The 13,166-nt window shown below is 38.3% G+C and overlaps 4 non-coding genes and 1 pseudogene across 4 annotated transcripts; 1 reads left to right on the top strand and 4 right to left on the bottom strand.

The window, feature by feature from the left end:
- Positions 1–471: 471 nt before the first annotated feature.
- On the bottom strand, positions 472–634 carry LOC135000517 (U1 spliceosomal RNA). Its single transcript, XR_010202379.1, has one exon. It is a non-coding gene; the product is annotated as a U1 spliceosomal RNA (small nuclear RNA).
- Positions 635–786: 152 nt separating this feature from the next.
- On the bottom strand, positions 787–950 carry LOC135000495 (U1 spliceosomal RNA). Its single transcript, XR_010202358.1, has one exon. It is a non-coding gene; the product is annotated as a U1 spliceosomal RNA (small nuclear RNA).
- Positions 951–1,624: 674 nt separating this feature from the next.
- Positions 1,625–1,787, bottom strand: LOC135000525 (U1 spliceosomal RNA). The gene has a single exon (XR_010202386.1). It is a non-coding gene; the product is annotated as a U1 spliceosomal RNA (small nuclear RNA).
- A 152-nt stretch (positions 1,788–1,939) lies between these two features.
- On the bottom strand, positions 1,940–2,082 carry LOC135000526 (U1 spliceosomal RNA; annotated as a pseudogene).
- A 9,729-nt stretch (positions 2,083–11,811) lies between these two features.
- On the top strand, positions 11,812–11,885 carry TRNAY-AUA (transfer RNA tyrosine (anticodon AUA)). The gene has a single exon. It is a non-coding gene; the product is annotated as a tRNA-Tyr (tRNA).
- The last annotated feature ends 1,281 nt before the right edge of the window (positions 11,886–13,166 follow it).

Raw genomic sequence — 13,166 nt, 5'->3', positions numbered from 1 at the left:
AAGCATTCCTGGGGGAAGGTCTGCAGAAGACGGATTTTCATACAGTGATGTCATCCAAGCAGTGGGACAAAGTTGGCTGGAACCCTCATCTGCATATGAAAAGAGAATAGGGGTATGCAGGGCATGGCGGCCTTTTGCGGCGCTTGGATGACCCTTAGTTTGCATTAAACACCCCCACCCTCCTTCGGTGTGGGGCTCATATTGGCAATGCCCCAGCCCCAGAAGCATTCAAGCTGATTTCTTGCAGCAGCTTGGCACTGTAACAGCTCCAGAGCTGCTCTGTAAGGCAAGTAAAAGGGTGTGGGCCCTGCAGCACTGCCTGTAATTTGCATTGTGCATTGGAAGGCCCAAAGTAAGCAGACAGGAGGAGAATTTAGGATAGTGCACAAGGGTATAGAAGGGAGGGGCTCAAAAAAAAAAGAAGTGGAAACAGACAGCAAACTAGGCTGGAGAGAGACCTGAGACAAAGAGATCTGAATTATATGAAAGCCGACCAGTGGAAATACAAATTATGCAGTCAAGTTTCCCACATTTGGGGAAATCACAGGGGCAGCACACCCAGAGTGCAATGGGTGAGCCTTGCCCTGGGAGAAGTACCTTCCTGATCATAGTATCTCACCTGGCAGGTAAGTAGGAGTTGGGCTAGAGCTGGGGAGGGTCGCTGCTCGGGCACCCCCCTGTCAAGTGAAGGAGATCCAACTGAGGCAGCACAAGGGAACTCTCGAAAGAAGAACAAGGCTAGAGGAAGATCTGAGACAAAGAAATCTGACTTTTACCAGAGCTGACCAGAGGAAAGCACAAACACAGTCCCCCACTACCACAAATAATGCAGTCGAGTTTCCCACATTTGGGGAAATCACAGGGGTCAGCATACCCAGAATGCAATGAATGAACCTCACCCTGGGAGAACAATCTTCATGACCATGGTATCTCCTATGCAAAATAAGTATGATTTGGGATAGGGCTGGGGGCCCTCGCTGCTCAGGCATATCTCTGTCAAGTAAAGGAGATTCAACTGAGGCAGCACAAGGGAACTCTCATCTGGGGACAACAACTGCAGGGAGAACACTTATTTTCAAATGAACATGGGAGGACAGAAGGCTGCCTAATACTGAAGCACCCCCAAACAACAAACCAAATGCAACAACTAGTACAAGCATTCCTGGGGGAAGGTCTGCAGAAGACGGATTTGCATACAGTGATGTCATCCAAGCAGTGGGCCAAAGTTGGCTGGAACCATCATCTGCATATGAAAAGAGAATAGGGGTATGCAGGGCATGGCGGCCTTTTGCGGCGCTTGGATGACCCTTAGTTTGCATTAAACACCCCCACCCTCCTTCGGTGTGGGGCTCATATTGGCAATGCCCCAGCCCCAGAAGCATTCAAGCTGATTTCTTGCAGCAGCTTGGCACTGTAACAGCTCCAGAGCTGCTCTGTAAGGCAAGTAAAAGGGTGTGGGCCCTGCAGCACTGCCTGTAATTTGCATTGTGCATTGGAAGGCCCAAAGTAAGCAGACAGGAGGAGAAGTCAGGATAGTGCACAAGGGTATAGAAGGGAGGGGCTCAAAAAAAAAGAAGTGGAAACAGACAGCAAACTAGGCTGGAGAGAGACCTGAGACAAAGAGATCTGAATTATATGAAAGCCGACCAGTGGAAATACAAATTATGCAGTCAAGTTTCCCACATTTGGGGAAATCACAGGGGCAGCACACCCAGAGTGCAATGGGTGAGCCTTGCCCTGGAAGAAGCACCTTCCTTATCATAGTATCTCACCTGGCAGGTAAGTAGGAGTTGGGCTAGAGCTGGGGAGGGTCGCTGCTCGGGCACTTCCCTGTCAAGTGAAGGAGATCCAACTGAGGCAGCACAAGGGAACTCTCGAAAGAGGAACAAGGCTAGAGGAAGATCTGAGACAAAGAAATCTGACTTTTACCAGAGCTGACCAGAGGAAAGCACAAACACAGTCCCCCACTACCACAAATAATGCAGTCGAGTTTCCCACATTTGGGGAAATCACAGGGGTCAGCATACCCAGAATGCAATGAATGAACCTCACCCTGGGAGAACAATACTGTCAATATACTATTAAACAAATTAAAATGGTAAAAGTTATTGTACTGTAAGTAAAAATAAAAGAGCCAACATATCAATCCCAGTTTTGGATTACTTTAATTAACAAAAAAAAATGCATATAGCAGAGGATAGTTTCAATCTGCCTACCTCTGGGTTATGTGCCCAGCATGCTTCCATTGCTGTACTCTGCTGCACATGTAAGTGCAATAGATCCTGAAGCACTCACTCGTCATGGGAAAGTACCAATGTGTTTCTTCGTTGGTTGATGGAAGAAACATCTTACAAAAACTCTCCAGATTATTGACTTTTTAAAGTTTTTCTAGGAAACGTTTTAGATGAATGCTTATTAGCCTTTGTCAGTATGTACTTTTGCAAAGTGTCTCTGTGGCGCAATCAGTTAGTGTGTATGGCTATTAACCAAAAGGTTGGTGGTTCAATCCCACCCAGGGATGTAATTGACCTTGTTATCAGATTTTGGTGATCTTTAAGTAGACAAGTCAAAATTTCAAACCCCCTGTTATGGTGTAGGGTACCTGGCCTTCTCTGATGTAATCAGAGTTAGATTTGATTCAGTGATTTTATAAAAACAGCTAGGAAGCACAATTTAGCAGTGGGTTGCAGAGAAAAAGAAATATGCTGGCAAAAAAAATCCAATTGAGTGATTAAACAGCTCTTCATTTTCTGGCTTTATTTTTATGCTAACAAATTTGTTCTCTGAAAAGTGTCCACAAAGCCAAGTCTCTGATTAACACCTTTGTAAGGATGGTTTTTCACCTATTACTAAATTAAACTTGCTTCATTGGAAAGGCAGCAAGATGCATCCTCATTTCAATGTCTACTGAAATAATACAGGTTGACACCAGGAAACATTAACGCCACTGCATCCTTGCTGCTTTCTCATGTGGAAGTCTGTTTAATGTGAAAACAAGGTGATATCTAATTAGCACACAGGTAAGGAATTAAGAAAATCTTTATTTAAGGGTGAAAATGTTTCTCACAAAATCGTTGCCCCAATGCATCATTGAAATTCAAGCTGGAAAGATGATTTTAATATATCACTTGTACATTTTGTATTGCTCTTCTGGTGACAATGTAGTTTGTTTTTGTCAATTACCATTTTAATAATAGGGTAAAGAAAATTAAGTGGATTTTTAAAAGAAAACAATACTTTCAATATACTATTAAAACAAATTAAAATGGTAAAAGTTATTGTACTTTAATGAAAAATAAAAGAGCAAAAATATCAATCCCAGTTTTGGATTACTTTAATTAACAAAACAAATGCATATAGCAGAGGATAGTTTTAATCTGCCTACCTCTGGGTTATGGGCCCAGCATGCTTCCATTGCAGTACTCTGCTGCACATGTAAGTGCAAGAGATCCTGAAGCACTCACTCATCATGGGAAAGTACCAATGTGTTTCTTCGTTGGTGGATGGAAGAAACATCTTACAAAAACTCTCCAGATTATTGACTTTTTAAAGTTTTTCTAGGAAACGTTTTAGATGAATGCTTATTAGCCTTTGTCAGTATGTACTTTTGCGAAGTGTCTCTGTGGCGCAATCAGTTAGTGTGTACGGCTATAAACCAAAAGGTTGGTGGTTCAATCCCACCCAGGGACGTAATTGACCTTGTTATCAGATTTTGGTGATCTTTAAGTAGACAAGTCAAAATTTCAAATCCCCTCTTATGGTGTAGGGTACCTGGCCTTCTCTGATGTAATCAGAGTTAGATTTGATTCAGTGATTTTATAAAAACAGCTAGGAAGCACAATTTAGCAATGGGTTGCAGAGAAAAAAAATATGCTGGCAGAAAAATCCAATTGAGTGATTAAACAGCTCTTCATTTTCTGCCTTTATTTTTATGCTAACAAATTTGTTCTCTAAAAAGTGTCCACAAAGCCAAGTCTCTGATTAACACCTTTGTAGGGATGGTTTTTCACCTATAACTAAATTAAACTTGCTTCATTGGAAAGGCAGCAAGATGCATCCTCATTTCAATGTCTACAGAAATAATACAGGTTGACACCAGGAAACATTAACGCCACTGCATCCTTGCTGCTTTCTCATGTGGAAGTCTGTTTAATGTGAAAACAAGGTGATATCTAATTAGCACACAGGTAAGGAATTAAGAAAATCTTTATTTAAGGGTGAAAATGTTTCTCACAAAATCGTTGCCCCAATGCATCATTGAAATTCAAGCTGGAACGATGATTTTAATATATCACTTGTACATTTTGTATTGCTCTTCTGGTGACAATGTAGTTTGTTTTTGTCAATTACCCATTTAATAATAGGGTAAAGAAAATTAAGTGGATTTTTTAAAGAAAACTATACTGTCAATATACTATTAAAACAAATTAAAATGGTAAAAGTTATTGTACTTTAAGTAAAAATAAAAGAGCAAAAATATCAATCCCAGTTTTGATTACTTAAATTAACAAAAAAAAATGCATATAGCAAAGGATAGTTTCAATCTGCCTACCTCTGGGTTATGGGCCCAGCATGCTTCCATTGCAGTACTCTGCTGCACATGTAAGTGCAAGAGATCCTGAAGCACTCAGTCATCATGAGAAAGTACCAATGTGTTTCTTCGTTGGTTGATGGAAGAAACATCTTACAAAAACTCTCCAGATTATTGACTTTTTAAAGTTTTTCTAGGAAACGTTCTAGATGTATGCTTATTAGCCTTTGTCAGTATGTACTTTTTACAAAGTGTCTCTGTGGCGCAATCGGTTAGTGTGTCTGGCTACTAACAAGAAGGTTGGTGGTTCAATCCCAACCAGGGACGTAATTGACCTTGTTATCAGATTTTGGTGATCTTTAAGTAGACAAGTCAAAATTTCAAACTCCCTGTTATGGTGTAGGGTACCTTGCCTTCTCTGATGTAATCAGAGTTAGATTTGATTCAGTGATTTTATAAAAACAGCTAGGAAGCACAATTTAGCAGTGGGTTGCAGAGAAAAAGAAATATGCTGGCAAAAAAAATCCAATTGAGTGATTTAAACAGCTCTTCATTTTCTGGCTTTATTTTTATGCCAACAAATTTGTTCTTTGAAAAGTGTCCACAAAGCCAAGTCTCTGATTAACACCTTTGTAGGGATGGTTTTTCACCTATTACTAAATTAAACTTGCTTCATTGGAAAGGCAGCAAGATGCATCCTCATTTCAATGTCTACTGAAATAATACAGGTTGACACCAGGAAACATTAACGCCACTGTATCCTTGCTGCTTTCTCATGTGGAAGTCTGTTTAATGTGAAAAAAAGGTGATATCTAATTAGCACACAGGTAAGGAATTAAGAAAATCTTTATTTAAGGGTGAAGATGTTTCTCACAAAATCGTTGCCCCAATGCATCATTGAAATTCAAGCTGGAAAGATGATTTTAATATATCACTTGTACATTTTGTATTGCTCTTCTGGTGACAATGTAGTTTGTTTTTGTCAATTACCATTTTAATAATAGGGTAAAGAAAATTAAGTGGATTTTTGAAAGAAAACAATACTGTCAATATACTATTAAAACAAATTAAAATGGTAAAAGTTATTGTACTTTAAGTAAAAATAAAAGAGCCAAAATATCAATCCCAGTTTTGGATTACTTTAATTAACAAAAAAAAATGCATATAGCAGAGGATAGTTTCAATCTGCCTACCGCTGGGTTATGGGCCCAGCATGCTTCCATTGCTGTACTATGCTGCACATGTAAGTGCAAGAGATCCTGAAGCACTCACTCACTCATCATGGGAAAGTACCAATGTGTTTCTTCGTTGGTTGATGGAAGAAACATCTTACAAAAACTCTCCAGATTATTGACTTTTTAAAGTTTTTCTAGGAAACGTTTTAGATGAATGCTTATTAGCCTTTGTCAGTATGGACTTTTGCAAAGTGTTTCTGTGGCGCAATCAGTTAGTGTGCACGGCTATTAACCAAAAGGTTGGTGGTTCAATCCCACCCAGGGACGTAATTGACCTTGTTATCAGATTTTGGTGATCTTTAAGTAGACAAGTCAAAATTTCAAATCCCCTCTTATGGTGTAGGGTACCAGGCCTTCTCTGATGTAATCAGAGTTAGATTTGATACAGTGATTTTATAAAAACAGCTAGGAAGCACAATTTAGCAATGGGTTGCAGAGAAAAAAAATATGCTGGCAGAAAAATCCAATTGAGTGATTAAACAGCTCTTCATTTTCTGCCTTTATTTTTATGCTAACAAATTTGTTCTCTAAAAAGTGTCCACAAAGCCAAGTCTCTGATTAACACCTTTGTAGGGATGGTTTTTCACCTATTACTAAATTAAACTTGCTTCATTGGAAAGGCAGCAAGATGCATCCTCATTTCAATGTCTACTGAAATAATACAGGTTGACACCAGGAAACATTAACGCCACTGCATCCTTGCTGCTTTCTCATGTAGAAGTCTGTTTAATGTGAAAACAAGGTGATATCTAATTAGCACACAGGTAAGGAATTAAGAAAATCTTTATTTAAGGGTGAAGATGTTTCTCACAAAATCGTTGCCCCAATGCATCATTGAAATTCAAGCTGGAAAGATGATTTTAATATATCACTTGTACATTTTGTATTGCTCTTCTGGTGACAATGTAGTTTGTTTTTGTCAATTACCCTTTTAATAATAGGGTAAAGAAAATTAAGTGGATTTTTTAAAGAAAACAATACTGTCAATATACTATTAAAACAAATTAAAATGGTAAAAGTTATTGTACTTTAAGTAAAAATAAAAGAGCAAAAATATCAATCCCAGTTTTGATTACTTTAATTAACAAAAAAAATGCATATAGCAGAGGATAGTTTCAATCTGCCTACCTCTGGGTAATGGGCCCAGCATGCTTCCATTGCAGTACTCTGCTGCACATGTAAGTGCAAGAGATCATGAAGCACTCACTCATCATGGGAAAGTACCAATGTGTTTCTTCATTGGTTGATGGAAGAAACATCTTACAAAAACTCTCCAGATTATTGACTTTTTAAAGTTTTTCTAGGAAACGTTCTAGATGTATGCTTATTAGACTTTGTCAGTATGTACTTTTCGCAAAGTGTCTCTGTGGCGCAATCGGTTAGTGTGTCCGGCTACTAACCAAAAGGTTGGTGGTTCAATTCGAACCGGGGACGTAATTGACCTTGTTATCAGATTTTGGTGATCTTTAAGTAGACAAGTCAAAATTTCAAACCCCCTGTTCTGGTGTAGGGTACCTGGCCTTCTCTGATGTAATCAGAGTTAGATTTGATTCAGTGATTTTATAAAAACAGCTAGGAAGCACAATTTAGCAGTGGGTTGCAGAGAAAAAGAAATATGCTGGCAAAAAAAATCCAATTGAGTGATTAAACAGCTCTTAATTTTCTGGCTTTATTTTTATGCTAACAAATTTGTTCTCTGAAAAGTGTCCACAAAGCCAAGTCTCTGATTAACACCTTTGTAAGGATGGTTTTTCACCTATTACTAAATTAAACTTGCTTCATTGGAAAGGCAGCAAGATGCATCCTCATTTCAATGTCTACTGAAATAATACAGGTTGACACCAGGAAACATTAACGCCACTGCATCCTTGCTGCTTTCTCATGTGGAAGTCTGTTTAATGTGAAAACAAGGTGATATCTAATTAGCACACAGGTAAGGAATTAAGAAAATCTTTATTTAAGGGTGAAAATGTTTCTCACAAAATCGTTGCCCCAATGCATCATTGAAATTCAAGCTGGAAAGATGATTTTAATATATCACTTGTACATTTTGTATTGCTCTTCTGGTGACAATGTAGTTTGTTTTTGTCAATTACCATTTTAATAATAGGGTAAAGAAAATTAAGTGGATTTTTGAAAGAAAACAATACTGTCAATATACTATTAAAACAAATTAAAATGGTAAAAGTTATTGTACTGTAAGTAAAAATAAAAGAGCCAACATATCAATCCCAGTTTTGGATTACTTTAATTAACAAAAAAAATGCATATAGCAGAGGATAGTTTCAATCTGCCTACCTCTGGGTTATGTGCCCAGCATGCTTCCATTGCTGTACTCTGCTGCACATGTAAGTGCAATAGATCCTGAAGCACTCACTCATCATGGGAAAGTACCAATGTGTTTCTTCGTTGGTTGATGGAAGAAACATCTTACAAAAACTCTCCAGATTATTGACTTTTTAAAGTTTTTCTAGGAAACGTTTTAGATGAATGCTTATTAGCCTTTGTCAGTATGTACTTTTGCAAAGTGTCTCTGTGGCGCAATCAGTTAGTGTGTATGGCTATTAACCAAAAGGTTGGTGGTTCAATCCCACCCAGGGATGTAATTGACCTTGTTATCAGATTTTTGGTGATCTTTAAGTAGACAAGTCAAAATTTCAAACCCCCTCTTATGGTGTAGGGTACCTTGCCTTCTCTGATGTAATCAGAGTTAGATTTGATTCAGTGATTTTATAAAAACAGCTAGGAAGCACAATTTAGCAGTGGGTTGCAGAGAAAAAGAAATATGCTGGCAAAAAAATCCAATTGAGTGATTAAACAGCTCTTCATTTTCTGGCTTTATTTTTATGCTAACAAATTTATTCTCTGAAAAGTGTCCACAAAGCCAAGTCTCTGATTAACACCTTTGTAAGGATGGTTTTTCACCTATTACTAAATTAAACTTGCTTCATTGGAAAGGCAGCAAGATGCATCCTCATTTCAATGTCTACTGAAATAATACAGGTTGACACCAGGAAACATTAACGCCACTGCATCCTTGCTGCTTTCTCATGTGGAAGTCTGTTTAATGTGAAAACAAGGTGATATCTAATTAGCACACAGGTAAGGAATTAAGAAAATCTTTATTTAAGGGTGAAAATGTTTCTCACAAAATCGTTGCCCCAATGCATCATTGAAATTCAAGCTGGAAAGATGATTTTAATATATCACTTGTACATTTTGTATTGCTCTTCTGGTGACAATGTAGTTTGTTTTTGTCAATTACCATTTTAATAATAGGGTAAAGAAAATTAAGTGGATTTTTAAAAGAAAACAATACTTTCAATATACTATTAAAACAAATTAAAATGGTAAAAGTTATTGTACTTTAAGTAAAAATAAAAGAGCAAAAATATCAATCCCAGTTTTGATTACCTAAATCAACAAAAAAAAATGCATATAGCAAAGGATAGTTTCAATCTGCCTACCTCTGGGTTATGGGCCCAGCATGCTTCCATTGCAGTACTCTGCTGCACATGTAAGTGCAAGAGATCCTGAAGCACTCACTCATCATGGGAAAGTACCAATGTGTTTCTTCGTTGGTTGATGGAAGAAACATCTTACAAAAACTCTCCAGATTATTGACTTTTTAAAGTTTTTCTAGGAAACGTTCTAGATGTATGCTTATTAGCCTTTGTCAGTATGTACTTTTTACAAAGTGTCTCTGTGGCGCAATCGGTTAGTGTGTCTGGCTACTAACAAAAAGGTTGGTGGTTCAATCCCAACCAGGGACGTAATTGACCTTGTTATCAGATTTTGGTGATTTTTAAGTAGACAAGTCAAAATTTCAAACCCCCTGTTATGGTGTAGGGTACCTTGCCTTCTCTGATGTAATCAGAGTTAGATTTGATTCAGTGATTTTATAAAAACAGCTAGGAAGCACAATTTAGCAGTGGGTTGCAGAGAAAAAGAAATATGCTGGCAAAAAAAATCCAACTGAGTGATTTAAACAGCTCTTCATTTTCTGGCTTTATTTTTATGCTAACAAATTTGTTCTTTGAAAAGTGTCCACAAAGCCAAGTCTCTGATTAACACCTTTGTAGGGATGGTTTTTCACCTATTACTAAATTAAACTTGCTTCATTGGAAAGGCAGCAAGATGCATCCTCATTTCAATGTCTACTGAAATAATACAGGTTGACACCAGGAAACATTAACGCCACTGTATCCTTGCTGCTTTCTCATGTGGAAGTCTGTTTAATGTGAAAAAAAGGTGATATCTAATTAGCACACAGGTAAGGAATTAAGAAAATCTTTATTTAAGGGTGAAGATGTTTCTCACAAAATCGTTGCCCCAATGCATCATTGAAATTCAAGCTGGAAAGATGATTTTAATATATCACTTGTACATTTTGTATTGCTCTTCTGGTGACAATGTAGTTTGTTTTTGTCAATTACCATTTTAATAATAGGGTAAAGAAAATTAAGTGGATTTTTGAAAGAAAACAATACTGTCAATATACTATTAAAACAAATTAAAATGGTAAAAGTTATTGTACTTTAAGTAAAAATAAAAGAGCCAAAATATCAATCCCAGTTTTGGATTACTTTAATTAACAAAAAAAAAATGCATATAGCAGAGGATAGTTTCAATCTGCCTACCGCTGGGTTATGGGCCCAGCATGCTTCCATTGCTGTACTATGCTGCACATGTAAGTGCAAGAGATCCTGAAGCACTCACTCACTCATGATGGGAAAGTACCAATGTGTTTCTTCGTTGGTTGATGGAAGAAACATCTTACAAAAACTCTCCAGATTATTGACTTTTTAAAGTTTTTCTAGGAAACGTTTTAGATGAATGCTTATTAGCCTTTGTCAGTATGGACTTTTGCAAAGTGTCTCTGTGGCGCAATCAGTTAGTGTGCATGGCTATTAACCAAAAGGTTGGTGGTTCAATCCCACCCAGGGACGTAATTGACCTTGTTATCAGATTTTGGTGATCTTTAAGTAGACAAGTCAAAATTTCAAACCCCCTGTTCTGGTGTAGGGTACCTGGCCTTCTCTGATGTAATCAGAGTTAGATTTGATTCAGTGATTTTATAAAAACAGCTAGGAAGCACAATTTAGCTGTGGGTTGCAGAGAAAAAGAAATATGCTGGCAAAAAAAATCCAATTGAGTGATTAAACAGCTCTTAATTTTCTGGCTTTATTTTTATGCTAACAAATTTGTTCTCTGAAAAGTGTCCACAAAGCCAAGTCTCTGATTAACACCTTTGTAAGGATGGTTTTTAACCTATTACTAAATTAAACTTGCTTCATTGGAAAGGCAGCAAGATGCATCCTCATTTCAATGTCTACTGAAATAATACAGGTTGACACCAGGAAACATTAACGCCACTGCATCCTTGCTGCTTTCTCATGTGGAAGTCTGTTTAATGTGAAAACAAGGTGATATCTAATTAGCACACAGGTAAGGAATTAAGAAAATCTTTATTTAAGGGTGAAAATGTTTCTCACAAAATCGTTGCCCCAATGCATCATTGAAATTCAAGCTGGAAAGATGATTTTAATATATCACTTGTACATTTTGTATTGCTCTTCTGGTGACAATGTAGTTTGTTTTTGTCAATTACCATTTTAATAATAGGGTAAAGAAAATTAAGTGGATTTTTGAAAGAAAACAATACTGTCAATATACTATTAAAACAAATTAAAATGGTAAAAGTTATTGTACTGTAAGTAAAAATAAAAGAGCCAACATATCAATCCCAGTTTTGGATTACTTTAATTAACAAAAAAAAATGCATATAGCAGAGGATAGTTTCAATCTGCCTACCTCTGGGTTATGTGCCCAGCATGCTTCCATTGCTGTACTCTGCTGCACATGTAAGTGCAATAGATCCTGAAGCACTCACTCATCATGGGAAAGTACCAATGTGTTTCTTCGTTGGTTGATGGAAGAAACATCTTACAAAAACTCTCCAGATTATTGACTTTTTAAAGTTTTTCTAGGAAACGTTTTAGATGAATGCTTATTAGCCTTTGTCAGTATGGACTTTTGCAAAGTGTCTCTGTGGCGCAATCGGTTAGTGTGTACGGCTATAAACCAAAAGGTTGGTGGTTCAATCCCACCCAGGGACGTAATTGACCTTGTTATCAGATTTTGGTGATCTTTAAGTAGACAAGTCAAAATTTCAAACCCCCTCTTATGGTGTAGGGTACCTGGCCTTCTCTGATGTAATCAGAGTTAGATTTGATTCAGTGATTTTATAAAAACAGCTAGGAAGCACAATTTAGCAGTGGGTTGCAGAGAAAAAGAAATATGCTGGCAAAAAAATCCAATTGAGTGATTAAACAGCTCTTAATTTTCTGGCTTTATTTTTATGCTAACAAATTTGTTCTCTGAAAAGTGTCCACAAAGCCAAGTCTCTGATTAACACCTTTGTAGGGATGGTTTTTCACCTATTACTAAATTAAACTTGCTTCATTGGAAAGGCAGCAAGAAACACTAGACTAATTGGAGGTGCGCCCTAAAGCAAATTACAATGTTAGGATTAGGGGGTTCGGAAAGACCTCTAGTGTATACTGTCACGATCCGGGTATCTGGACGCCATAACTTACCTTTCAGATGCCTCCTAAGGCTGGCTCAGCGCTCCAGGACCGGATCCCATCTGTTATTCTGATGTCCCCATTCCTGCCTCCTCTCCTGTCACTCTGAGACGCTGTCACAGCGGCGCCATGTTACATCTTGAATGGCATCTCCCGCGGCCTCCGCCGCCGTCCCTGAGTTTCTGCATGCAGGATGTCAGAGTGGCGCTTATGTCAGCCGCGGCCTCCGCTGTTGCCCGCGTGGTTCAAATGTGCACTCATCAGTCTGGCGTCTCCTGTTTACTGTGGCCGGCGCCGCCATTGCTGTTAAAGTTCCCACATGGATTATCAAACCAATCTTCCCTCCAAGTGTCTGTATGGGCGCAGCCATGTTGGATTCTGTCACCTGTTCATTTCCACCAATCCGCTGTTTCCATTGTAATCTGCATAATTGCCTAGCCAATCCCTTCCTTGCTGCAGGTATAAGTATTCTGTGCCTGAGCAAGGAAGGCGTCAGTGATTTGGTTGTCAAACCTAGTTCCAGTTTGTCTCTCTCCCGTGGTTGTTTTCCAGGTTCCAGTTACCATCTCCAAACCTCCACTAAAGAGACCCGCTCTAGTCTACCACCTGCGGTGCAGCCTGACTCTCCAGTCCTCTGGGACTCATCTGTTTCCAGTTACAGATTTACCTGCTTCCAGCCTAGCTTCCAGCAGAGATCAGCTCTTCTTAAAGTGCCGGTATCATTTCCGCAGATTACCACTCACCACCGGCACTATTATTTCACCGCTCTCAAACTCCATATATCAATCATATTTCATCGCTCTCAAGCTTCAT

The sequence above is a fragment of the Pseudophryne corroboree genome, unplaced genomic scaffold (assembly GCF_028390025.1).
Source record: "Pseudophryne corroboree isolate aPseCor3 unplaced genomic scaffold, aPseCor3.hap2 scaffold_1552, whole genome shotgun sequence".
NCBI classification, from domain to species: domain Eukaryota; kingdom Metazoa; phylum Chordata; class Amphibia; order Anura; family Myobatrachidae; genus Pseudophryne; species Pseudophryne corroboree.
Note: the sequence above shows the minus strand (reverse complement) of the source record. Positions and strands in the feature narration are given on the sequence as shown.